Genomic DNA, 10,987 nt, shown 5'->3' on the forward strand with positions numbered 1-10,987 from the left:
CAGGACTAAGTGGTGACAAATGCCCTGGACCTGACGAGCTGCATCTTAGGATTTTAAAAGAGGTAGCTGCAGAGATCGTGGATGCATTGGATTTGATCTTCCAGAATTCATTAGATTCGAGAACAGTTCCCAAGGATTGGAAGGTAGCAAACATAACCTCAGTATTTAAGAGGAAGAAAGAAAATTGGGAACTATAGGCCAGTTAGGCTAACATCAGTAGTAGGCAAGATGCTAGAATCTATTATTAGAGATGTGGTAAGAGAGTATTTTAAAAAAGTTCATAATCATTAAACAGAGTCGACGTGGATTTATGAAAGGGAAATAGTGTTTTGACAAATCTTGTCAGTGGTTTTTGAGCATGTAACTAGCAGGGTGGATGAGGGGGATCCAGTGGATGTAGTGTAATTGGAAAAGCATTCAAAAAGGTGCCACACACATGGTTATTACACAAAAGTAAGATTCATGGGATTTGGGGTAGTATATTAGCATGGATTGAGGATAGGTTGATGGACAAAAAGCAAAGTAGGAAAAATGGAACATTTTTGGGTTGGCAGGCTGTAACTAGCAGGGTACCACAATGATCAGTACTTGGGCCTCGGCTATTTACAATCTATATTAATGACTTAGATGAGGGGACTGAATGTAACTTATCCAAGACAATGAGGAGGATGTAAAGAGGCTGCAGAGGGATATAGACAGGCTTGGTGAGTAGGCAAGAACATGGTGGATGGAATATAATGTGGTGAAGTATGAAGTTATCCACTTTGGTAGGAAAAATAAAAAGGATATTATTTGAATGGTGAGGGACTGGGAAATGTTTGCATTTAGAGAGACCTGATTGTCTTTATACATGAATCACAGCAAGCAATAAGGAAGTCAAATGGTATGTTAGCTTTGTTACAAAGTGTTTGGAGTGTAACAATAAAGAAGTCTTGCTACAATTATACAGGGCAGTGGTGAGGCCACATCTGGAGTACTATCGGCAGTTTTACCGAAGGAAGGACATACTTGCCCGAGAGGGAATGCAACAAAGGTTCACTGGACTGTTCCTGGGATGAGGGGATTGTCCTATGAAACATAGAAAATAGGAGCAGGAGTAGGCCATTTGGCCCTTCGACCTGCTCCGCCATTCATTATGATCATGGCTGATCATCCAACTCAGTAGCCTGTTCCGGCTTTCGCCCCATACCCTTTGATCCCTTTAGACCCAAGAGCTATATCTAACTCCTTTTTGAAAACATACAATGTTGTGGCCTCAACTGCTTTCTATGGTAGCGAATTCCACAGGCTCACCACTCTCTGGGTGAAGGAATTTCTCCTCATCTCAGTCCTGAAAGGTTTACCCCGTATCCTTAGACTATGACCCCTGGTTCTGGACTCCCCCATCGGGAACATCCTATGAGGAGAGATTGAGTAGATTAGGCCGATATTTCCTGGAGTTTAGAAGAATGAGGACCTGCAAGTTCCCCTCCAAGCCACACACCATCCTGAATTGGAACTATATCGCCGTTCCTTCACTGTTGCAGGGTCACAGAAGAAGGCCAATTGGCTCATCGAGTCCCTTCCAGCTCTCCACAGAGCTATGAGGAAAGATTTGAAAAGCTGGGCTTGTTCTCCTTGGAAGGCTGAGGGAAGATCTGATTGAAGTGTATAAAATTTGAGGAGCCTGGATAGAGTGGAGGTGAAGGGCCTATTTACCTTAGCAGAGAGGTCAGTGATTAGGGGACATAGATTTAAAGTGAGAGGTAGAAAGATTAGAAGGGAGATGAGGAAAGGTTTATTCACCCAGAGGGTGGTGGGGGGTCTGGAACTCACTGCCTGAAAGGGTAGTTGAGGCAGAAACCCTCAACTCATTCAAAAGAAGTCTGGATATGCAGGACTACAGACCAAATGCTGTAAGGTGGGATTAGAATGGATGGAACGTTTTTTGGCTGGCACAGATACGATGGGCCAAGTGGCCTCTTTCTGTGCCGTAAACTTTCTATGATTCTATGAAAATCCTGGAACCCCCTTCCTAACAGCACTGTGGGTGTACCAAAACCCTAAGGACTCAGCCGTTCAAGAAGGTGGCTCACCACCATCTTCCCAAGGGCAATTAGGGATGGGCAACAAATGCTGGCCTAACCAGCGAAGCCCACATCCCATGAAGGAATAAAAAATCTAACTGAAACATTCTTCAGGGGCTTGCCAGGGTAGATGCTGAAAAAATATTTCCTCTGACCGGGAATCTAGAATGCGAGGTCACAGTTTCAGAATAAGGGGTCAGTCACTTTGGACTGGGATGAGAAATTTCTTCGTTCTAAGGATTGTAATCTTTGGAACTCTCTATCCCACAGAGCTATGGATGCTCAGTCATGGAGTATATTCAAGGCAGAGGTAGATATATTTTGGGGTAGTAAGGGAGTTAAGGGGTATGGGGATAGTGTGGGAAAGTGGAGTTGAGGTACATCATCAACCATGACCTTATTGAATGGTGGAGCAGACCCCACAGGCCAAATAGCCTACTCCAGCTCCTATTTCTTATATTCTTTTGTTTACAGGGTACTGTGAAGGTTTTGGTACCACTGTGATGGCTCTTTCCCCTTTTCTCAACGTGTGAGAAGATGACAAAAAATTAATTTAGTTGCAAAGACTTTTTTTCTTCAGTGGCAGTATTCTTACAGTTTGTTGGAAAGATGTCTAAAGAACGGAGAGAACAATGGCGTAATTTACTAAGTTCTTGTCGTCACGTGCTATTTTGATAATTTTATCTGTTGTGTATTGTGTTTAGTTAATTGGTCTGAATTTATTGGAATTACTGAGGTTAACTGACCAAAAAGAAATGTGAAAACACAATTTTCATTCTGGACACAGTGAAATTCTGGTCATTGACAATTATGTGTTGATATCTAATTCCAGACACGAGATTGTCACAGATAAAAATGAGCAGTTTTCGATTTCTTATATGTTTAATGACTTGAAGTGGAAATTAATATCTCTATAGCAACAACCTGGAGGCATCTTATAATTGGATTGTACTAACTAACCAAACTAACACTATGGGCCGCTTCCACGGATATTTAAACACCCTCGGGCACCTCATGCAATGTGTGAGCATTCACCGTAAATGTTGGCAGGCTGTTCAATTACATCACAGCCAAGCCTATGGATGTGCGGAAATTTCTAGCATCAGTGCCTGGATTGTGATAAGGTTCTCCACCTCCCCCCCACCCCCGGGCTGAGGAAGGTAACTGGGTGGGTGTTTTTTTTCCCAAAAATATACTTTATTCATAAAAATCTGTAAAAAAAAAACAGTTCAAAACAGCACCAAGTTGACATTCCAAAAAGTGCAAAGGAAATCAGTTTTCTTCGATACAGGAGGGAGTTGCCTCACAACTCTTCCATTCCATTTTACAGCAAACCCATATTTGGTGTATACAGCCCGAGGGGTTTGCCATGGGTCCAGTCCCTCAGTTCAGCTTGGTGGGGGGACCTTACACTGTGGTCTTTCCCCATTGAGCCTTTGCAGCGGCTGCCCCAAGCTTCAGTGCATCCCTCAGCACGTAGTCCTGGACCTTGGAATGTGCCAGTTTGCAACATTCGGTCGTGGACAACTCTTTGCGCTAGAAGACCAGCAAGTTTCCGGCAGACCAAAGAACGTCTTTCACCGAATTGATGGTCCTCCAGCAGCAGCTGATGTTTGTCTCGGTGTGTGTCCCTGGGAACAGCCCGAACAGCACAGACTCCCGTGTTACAGAGCTGCTTGGGATGAACCTCGACAAAAACCACTGCATCTCTTTCCACACCTGCTTTGAAAAGACACATTCCAGAAGGAAGTGGGCAACTGTCTCTTCCCCACCACGGCCACCTCGAGAGCGGCGTGCGGAGGGGGTGAGACTCCAGGCGTGCAGGAAGGATCTGACAGAGAGGGCCCTTACCACCACCAGCCAAGCTACGTCTTGTTCTGGTGATGAGGCATTCTGCCAAATGACTTTGGCAATCTGCTCAAGGACATTCCGTGCAGACCACTGCCTGATGGATTCATGGTCAAAGGTGTTTTCCCACAGAAATTTCCCACGAAGGTTAGGTGGTACGGCACGGTCCAACTGAATGGAGAGTTCCGTGGCAATGTGACCAGACCCATTCTTCGCAACATCAGGGACAGATAGAATTCAGCACGCAGTGACACTTGGTGTTTGTGTACTGGGGCTCTATGCAAAGCTTGATGCAGCCGCACACGAAGGTGGTCATCAGGATGAGGGCGGCGTTGGGTACGTTTTTCCCGCCCTTATCCAGAGGTTTGAACATCGTGTCCCTCCGGACCCAGTCCATTTTGGATCTCCAGACAAAGCGGAAAATGGCTCGGGTGACCGCCACGACGCAGGAGTGGGGTATGGGCCAGACCTACGCCACGTACAGCAACAAAGTGAGCGCCTCGCACCTAATGACTGGGTTCTTACCCACAATGGAGAGAGATTGCTGCTCCCACATGCTCAGTTTATGGTGTACCCTGGCTACTCACTCCTTCCAGGTTTTGGAGCACGCCCCGGTCCTTCCGAACCATATCCCCAGCATCTTCAGGTAGTCTGACCTGACGATGAAGGGGACAAAGGATCGGTCGGCCCAGTTCCCAAAGAACATGGCCTCACTCTTGCCGTGGTTACCTTTGGCTCCCGAGGCCAATTCGAACTGGTCGCAGATGCTCATCAGTCTGCGAACGGACAGCGGATCCGAGCAGAAAACGGCAACGTTGTCCATATACTGGGAGGCTTTGACCTGAGTGCCTCCGCTGCCTGGGATTGTCACTCCTCTTGTGCCCACATCCTTCCTAATGGACTCAGCAAAGGGTTTGATACAGCAAACAAACAAGACAGGGGAGAGAGGACAGCCCTGTCTGACTCCAGATTTGGTCAGGAAACTTTCTGATTCCCACCCATTGATTGAGACTGCGCTACTGATCTTTGTGTAGAGCAGTTTGATCCAATTGCAGATTCCCTCCCCAAACCCCATTTTGGAGAACACGTCCATCATGTAGGTGTGCAATATCCTGTCAAAAGCCTTCTCCTGGTCCAAGCTGATGAGGCAGGTGTCCACCCCCCTGTCCCGTACATAGGCAGTGGTCAGAGAAGAACACCGGCTTGACGTCGGTGGATCTGACCGTGAAAGCAAGGGACACAAACAGAAAGTCAATCCTGGAACAGGCAGACCCGTCCGGTTTTGATCAGGTGTATCTACGCTGCGCTCCGTCTGCAGGGTTGCTGAAGACGTCCTGCAGCTTGGCAAGTTTTACTGTTTCCATTAGGAATCTGGATGTAGCGTCCAGTTTGCTGTCGTCCCTGCCGGATCATCCAGCTGCGTTAATGATGCAATTGAAGTCACCGCCTAGGATGACTGGTCTGGATGTTGCCAGCAGCAATGGGAGCTGCTGGAGGACTGTCAGTCGCTCGCTGCATTGAGCCGTTGATTAACCGGAGTGGAGCATTGTTGTACATTACATCTGCTACGAGGATATGGCCACCTACCATCTCCTTAACTTCGGAGAAGATGAGGTTGCCTCCCCACAGCAGAATACCCAGGCCAGAGGAACGGGAATCATTACCTCCTGACCAGATCGATGGCCCGTGGGACCACCATCGCGACCACTGCCTGTAGGTGCTGAGGTGTGGTATTCCACACTCCTGCAGAAACAGCAGGTCAGCTTTGATCTTGGCGAGGTAGTCCAAGGTTGAAACACATCGTGTAGTGGATTTAATGCTATGCATGTTATTCAAAGTAATCTTTATACCCATTTTTAAGTTAGTTGTTGCTTCCCACACCATTTATCCTTGCTAGTCTCCATCCTTCGGTATGTTCCTGCGTACGCAAGCTGTTTCACATTCGTTGGGCTCAAAAACCCCTCCTGGTTTCTCATGGGGAGTTTGTTCTGCTGGGACATCGGGGGTGGGGGGGCGGGGTCTTGTAGGCAGCAAGGCTTGGGCTGTCCTCTGCTGTTGGTGTCTTTCCCCTCTGTTCCTCCTTGGAGACATCACTGCTCCCGGCTTCCCAGAGCTGGAGTGCACCAGACACTTCTTTGTTATTGGTGTCCCAGAGCTGGAATGTGCTGGGTTTGGCACTTTGGGTTTGGGGAGCACTGGGCCCATCACAGCTTTCAGTGCCCCGGAGCTGGGAGGCTTTATCTTCCAGCTCCTTTGAGTTCTGCCACTTCTTTTGCAGGTGCCCTCTTTCTGGCCCTTCTTTGTCCAATGAGGAGGAGCTGCTGTAGTCTGTCTCAGACGGTAGCCTCCTCTTGTCACTGGTTTGGGTGGTGGCCTGTTCCTTTTTTGGAGTTTGTAGTTTGTACTTCCTTTGTAGTTTTCCTTTGTACCACTTGCCACTGACCAGTTTGTCCATCTGCTGCCTCCTCCTCCGTTGATTCTGTCTGTAGAGGAGGAGTTTCCGGGCACGGGGTAGGTGTTGGGTCGCTAGTTGCAGCTGCCTCCCCTTTCTTCTCCTTCTCAGGTTGATTTTCCTCGCTGCGGAGAGGGTTGCTTGTCTCCTTCCCAGCACTAGACGCATTCATTGTTCCTTCTCCCGACCTTTTTTTGGATCTTGCCGCCTGAGCATAACTGAGGCAGCGATTGGGGCAGGTTTTGTAGAGGTGGCCTGCCTCACCCCACAGGTTGCAGCACTTTTTTTTTATTCATTCATGGGATGTGGGCGTCACTGGCTAGGCCAGCACTTATTGCCCATCCCTAATTGCCCTTGAGAAGGTGGTGGTGAGCTGCCCTCTTGAACCGCTGCAGTCCATTTGGGGTAGGTACAACCACAGTGCTGTTAGGAAGGGAGTTCCAGGATTTTGACCCAGCGACAGTGAAGGAGCGACGATATAGTTCCAAGTCGGGATGGTGTGCGGCTTGGAGGGGAACTTGCAGGTGGTGGTGTTCCCATGCATTTGCTGCCTCGGTCCTTCAAGGTGGTAGAGGTCGCGGGTTTGGAAGGTGCTGTCTAAGGAGCCTTGGTGCGTTGCTGCAGTGCATCTTGTAGATGGTACACACTGTGCGTCGGTAGTGGAGGGAGTGAATGTTTGAGGATGGGGTGCCAATCAAGCAGGCTGCTTTGTCCTGGATGGTGTCGAACTTCTTGAGTGTTGTTGGAGCTGCACCCATCCAGGCAAGTGGAGAGTATTCCATCACACTCCTGACTTGTGCCTTGTAGATGGTGGACAGGCTTTGGGGAGTCAGGAGATGAGTAAATCGCTGCAGGATTCCTAGCCTCTGACCTACTCTTGTAGCCATGGTATTTATATGGCTACTCCAGTTCAGTTTCTGGTCAATGGTAGCCCCTGGGATGTTGATAGTGGGGGAATTCAGCGATGGTAATGCCATTGAATGTCAAGGGGAGATGGCTAGATTCTCTCTTGTTGGAGATGGTAATTGCCTGGCACTTGTGTGGTGCGAATGTTACTTGCCACTTATCAGCCCAAGCCCGGATATTGTCCAGGTCTTGCTGCATTTCTACATGGACTGCTTCAGTATCTGAGGGGTCGTGAATGGTGCTGAACATTGTGCAATCACCAGCGAACATCCCCACTTCTGACCTTATGATTGAAGGAAAGTCAGTGATGAAGCAGCTGAAGATGGTTGGGCCTAGGACACTACCCTGAGGAACTCCTGCAGTGATGTCCTGGAGCTCATATGATTGACCTCCAACAACCACAATCATCTTCCTTTGCGTTAGGTATGACTCCAACCAGCAGTGAGTTTTCCACCTGATTCCCATTGACTCCAGTTTTGCTCGGGCTCCTTGATGCCATACTCGGTCAAATGCTGCCTTGATTTTAAGGGCAGTCACTCTCACCTTACTCTGTTTACAGTCCCTGGTCTGATGGCCTTCCTTCTTGCAGTTCTTGCAGATGGCTGTGCTGCAGTTGTCTGCCACGTGTCCAGATTTACGACAGGTGCGACAAACCTTGGGCTGCCCCGCATAGATCAAGAAGCCTCGACATCCGCCAATAGCGAAGCTGGATGGATGATGGCACCGTTGGCATCGACCTTCAAGGTCACCTTGACCTGCCGCCTGCTGGTCTAAATCCCAAATGGATCCTTGACATCAGTGCTGCTGCCGGCCACCTCGACGTACCTGGCGAGGAAGGTGAGTACATCCACCACCGGAACATGGGGGTTGTAGAGGTGAATCGTCACCGCCCGGTCGCGTTGCGACAGCAGCGTGTAGAGTGGCTCCACTGTGAAGATGGATAGCGGCGCCTGGTTTTCCTTCTCCTTGAACACCTTCAGGAACTTGATGCATCCCACCACGTTCTTGAACGTCACGTCAAAATATCCAGTGCTGGGGAAGTCCTGCAGGCAGAAGATGTCCGCAGCGTGGAATCCACAGCAATCAATAAGGATGTTCTTGATGAAGAAGGCACGGTCAACTGGTGCACCTCCTTGCTTATCCTTCATCACCATCTGCACAGTGTTATGCACTCCCTGGCCTGAATTGGTTACAGCCATTTTACTCAAAACCTACCTGGAACAGGATCAAAGGCCACTGATCATGGTTTCTTCCCCTGCCAGGTAAGTAATTGGGTGGGTGTTGGCTTCTGTTACATAGAATTTAAAGAAAGAACTTGTAGTTAACAAGCACCTTCCACACCCTCTGAATGTTCCAGTGCACTTCACAGTAAGAGTGGTCACTGTTGTAATGTGGGAAACAATATGCAGCATTGAAATAGGAATTCAGCCCGACAGGTCTGTGCTAGTGTTTATGCTGCACATCCACTTTGTCTAACCCTATCAATCCTTCTCCTGCCCTAGCCCTGAACTTGTATCATTCTCTAGTTTCACTCCAGTCTCCCTACATGCTGTCTCTGAACTCATCTTGTCGATGAGACTCATCTCCTGCTTTCTCAACCCTATTCCCACGGAATTACTGACCAACCAACTCCCATCCTGGCCCCCATGTTAGCTGATATTGTCAATGGTTCACTCTCCTCAGGTTCTGTCCCCTTCTCCTTCAAATCTGCCATCATCCACCCCTTTCCTAAAAAAAACTCCTTGACCCCATCATCCTTGAAAACTTACTGTCCATCTCCAAAGTCTTTGAACGTGCTGTCGCCTCCCAAATCCATGCCCATCTTTCCCAGAACTTGATGTTTGAATCCCTCCAATCAGGTTTCTGCCTCTGCCATAGTACTGAAACAGCTCTTCCCAAAATCACAAATTATGTCCAGCTAGGGGGGACTGCACTTGCTTGTTTCCATTCTTTCTTATCTAATCATAGCCAGAGAATCATCCGCAATGGCTTATCTTCCAGCTCCCACACAGTTACTTCTGGTGTTCTCCAAGGATCTATCTTTGAGGGCACCCCTCCCTATTTCTTATTTGCATACCCCCCCCAGTAATGTCATTCAAAAACGTCAATTTCCATATGTACAACACCCAACTACTTCACCACCACCTCTCTCAACCCATCCACTGTCTCTAAATTGTCAGCTTATCTGACATCAGTACTGGATGAGCAGAAATTCTCTCCAGTTAAATATTGTGAGGACTGAAGCCATTGTCTTCAGTCCCCACTACAAACTCTATTCTCTTGCCACCAGGTCTATCCCTCTTTCTGGCAACTGTCTGAGCTTGAACTAGACTGTTCACATTTGGCCCTGAGATGAATTTCGAATCACATATCCGTGCCATCAGTAGACTGCCTATTTCCACATCCAAAACATCACCCAACCCTGCTCCAGCCTCAACTCTACTGCTGCTGAAACCCTAATGCATGTCTTTGTTACCACGAGACTTGACTATTCCACATTTTACACACCATAAACTTGAAGCCATCAAAAACTCTGCTGCCCGTGTCCTAAACGGCACAAAATCCTGTTCTTCCATCATCCCTGTGCTCGCTGACCTACATTGGCTCCTGGTTAAACAACACCTTGATTTTAAAATTATCATTTTCGTTTTCAAATCCTTCCATGGCCTCGCCCGTCCCTATCTCTGTATTCTCTCAGAACCCTCTTGAGATTTCTCCACCCCAGGGTGTAACATTTGCAATTCTCCACTCCTCCGGCACAACCCCCGAGTCTAAGGAAGACTGGAAAATTATGGCCAGTGCCTCTGTAATTTTCACTCTCACGTCCCTTGGTATCCTTGGAAGCACCTCATCTGATTCTGGTGCTTTATCAACTTTAAGTTTAGACGGCCTATCTAATACCTCCTCCTTATCAATTTGATTCCTTCTAGTGTATTAATTACCTCCACTTTCACCATGGCCTCGGTAGCATCTTCTTCCTTGATTATGACCGATGCAATGTATTCATTTAATACCTCAGCTATTCCCCCTGCCTCCATATGTAAATACCCCTTTTGGTCCCTAATCGGCCTACTGTACCTTTTACGACTTTCTTACTATTTATATACCTATAGAAGACTTTGGGATTCCCTTTTATGTTAGCTGCCAGTCTCTTTTCATACTTCTCTTAATTGCTTTTTTCCTTCCCCTCTCAACCTTCTATATTCACACTGGTTCTCCGTCATGAGCACATTTTTTCTTCTTCAACTTCGTCTCTATCTCTTTTGTCATCCAGTGAGCTCTGGATTTGTTTGCCCTACCTTTCCCCTGCAAGAGAATATACCTTGACTGTGCTGGAACTATCTCTTCTTTGAGGGTAGTCCATTGTTTAACTACCATTTTTCCTGCCAACTTTTGATTCCAATTTATTCAGCCCAGATCCATTCTTACCCCGTAGAAGTTGGCTTTCCCCCAGTTAATTATTCTTACCCTAGATTGTTCTTTGTCCCTTCCCATAGCCAACCTAAACTTTATGATACAATGATCACTGTCCCCGAAATGTTCTCCTAATGACACTTGACCCACTTGATTCCCAAAAATCAGGAGTAGCAGTGCCTCCTTTCTTGTTGCTGGAAACGTAATGCTGTAGAAGATTTTCCTGAACACACTCTAGGAACTCTTTCCCCTCTTACCCTTTAGACTACTACTATCCCAGTTTATATTCGGATAATTAAAG

This window comes from Heterodontus francisci, chromosome 40 (assembly GCF_036365525.1).
Source record: "Heterodontus francisci isolate sHetFra1 chromosome 40, sHetFra1.hap1, whole genome shotgun sequence".
Lineage (NCBI taxonomy): Eukaryota > Metazoa > Chordata > Chondrichthyes > Heterodontiformes > Heterodontidae > Heterodontus > Heterodontus francisci.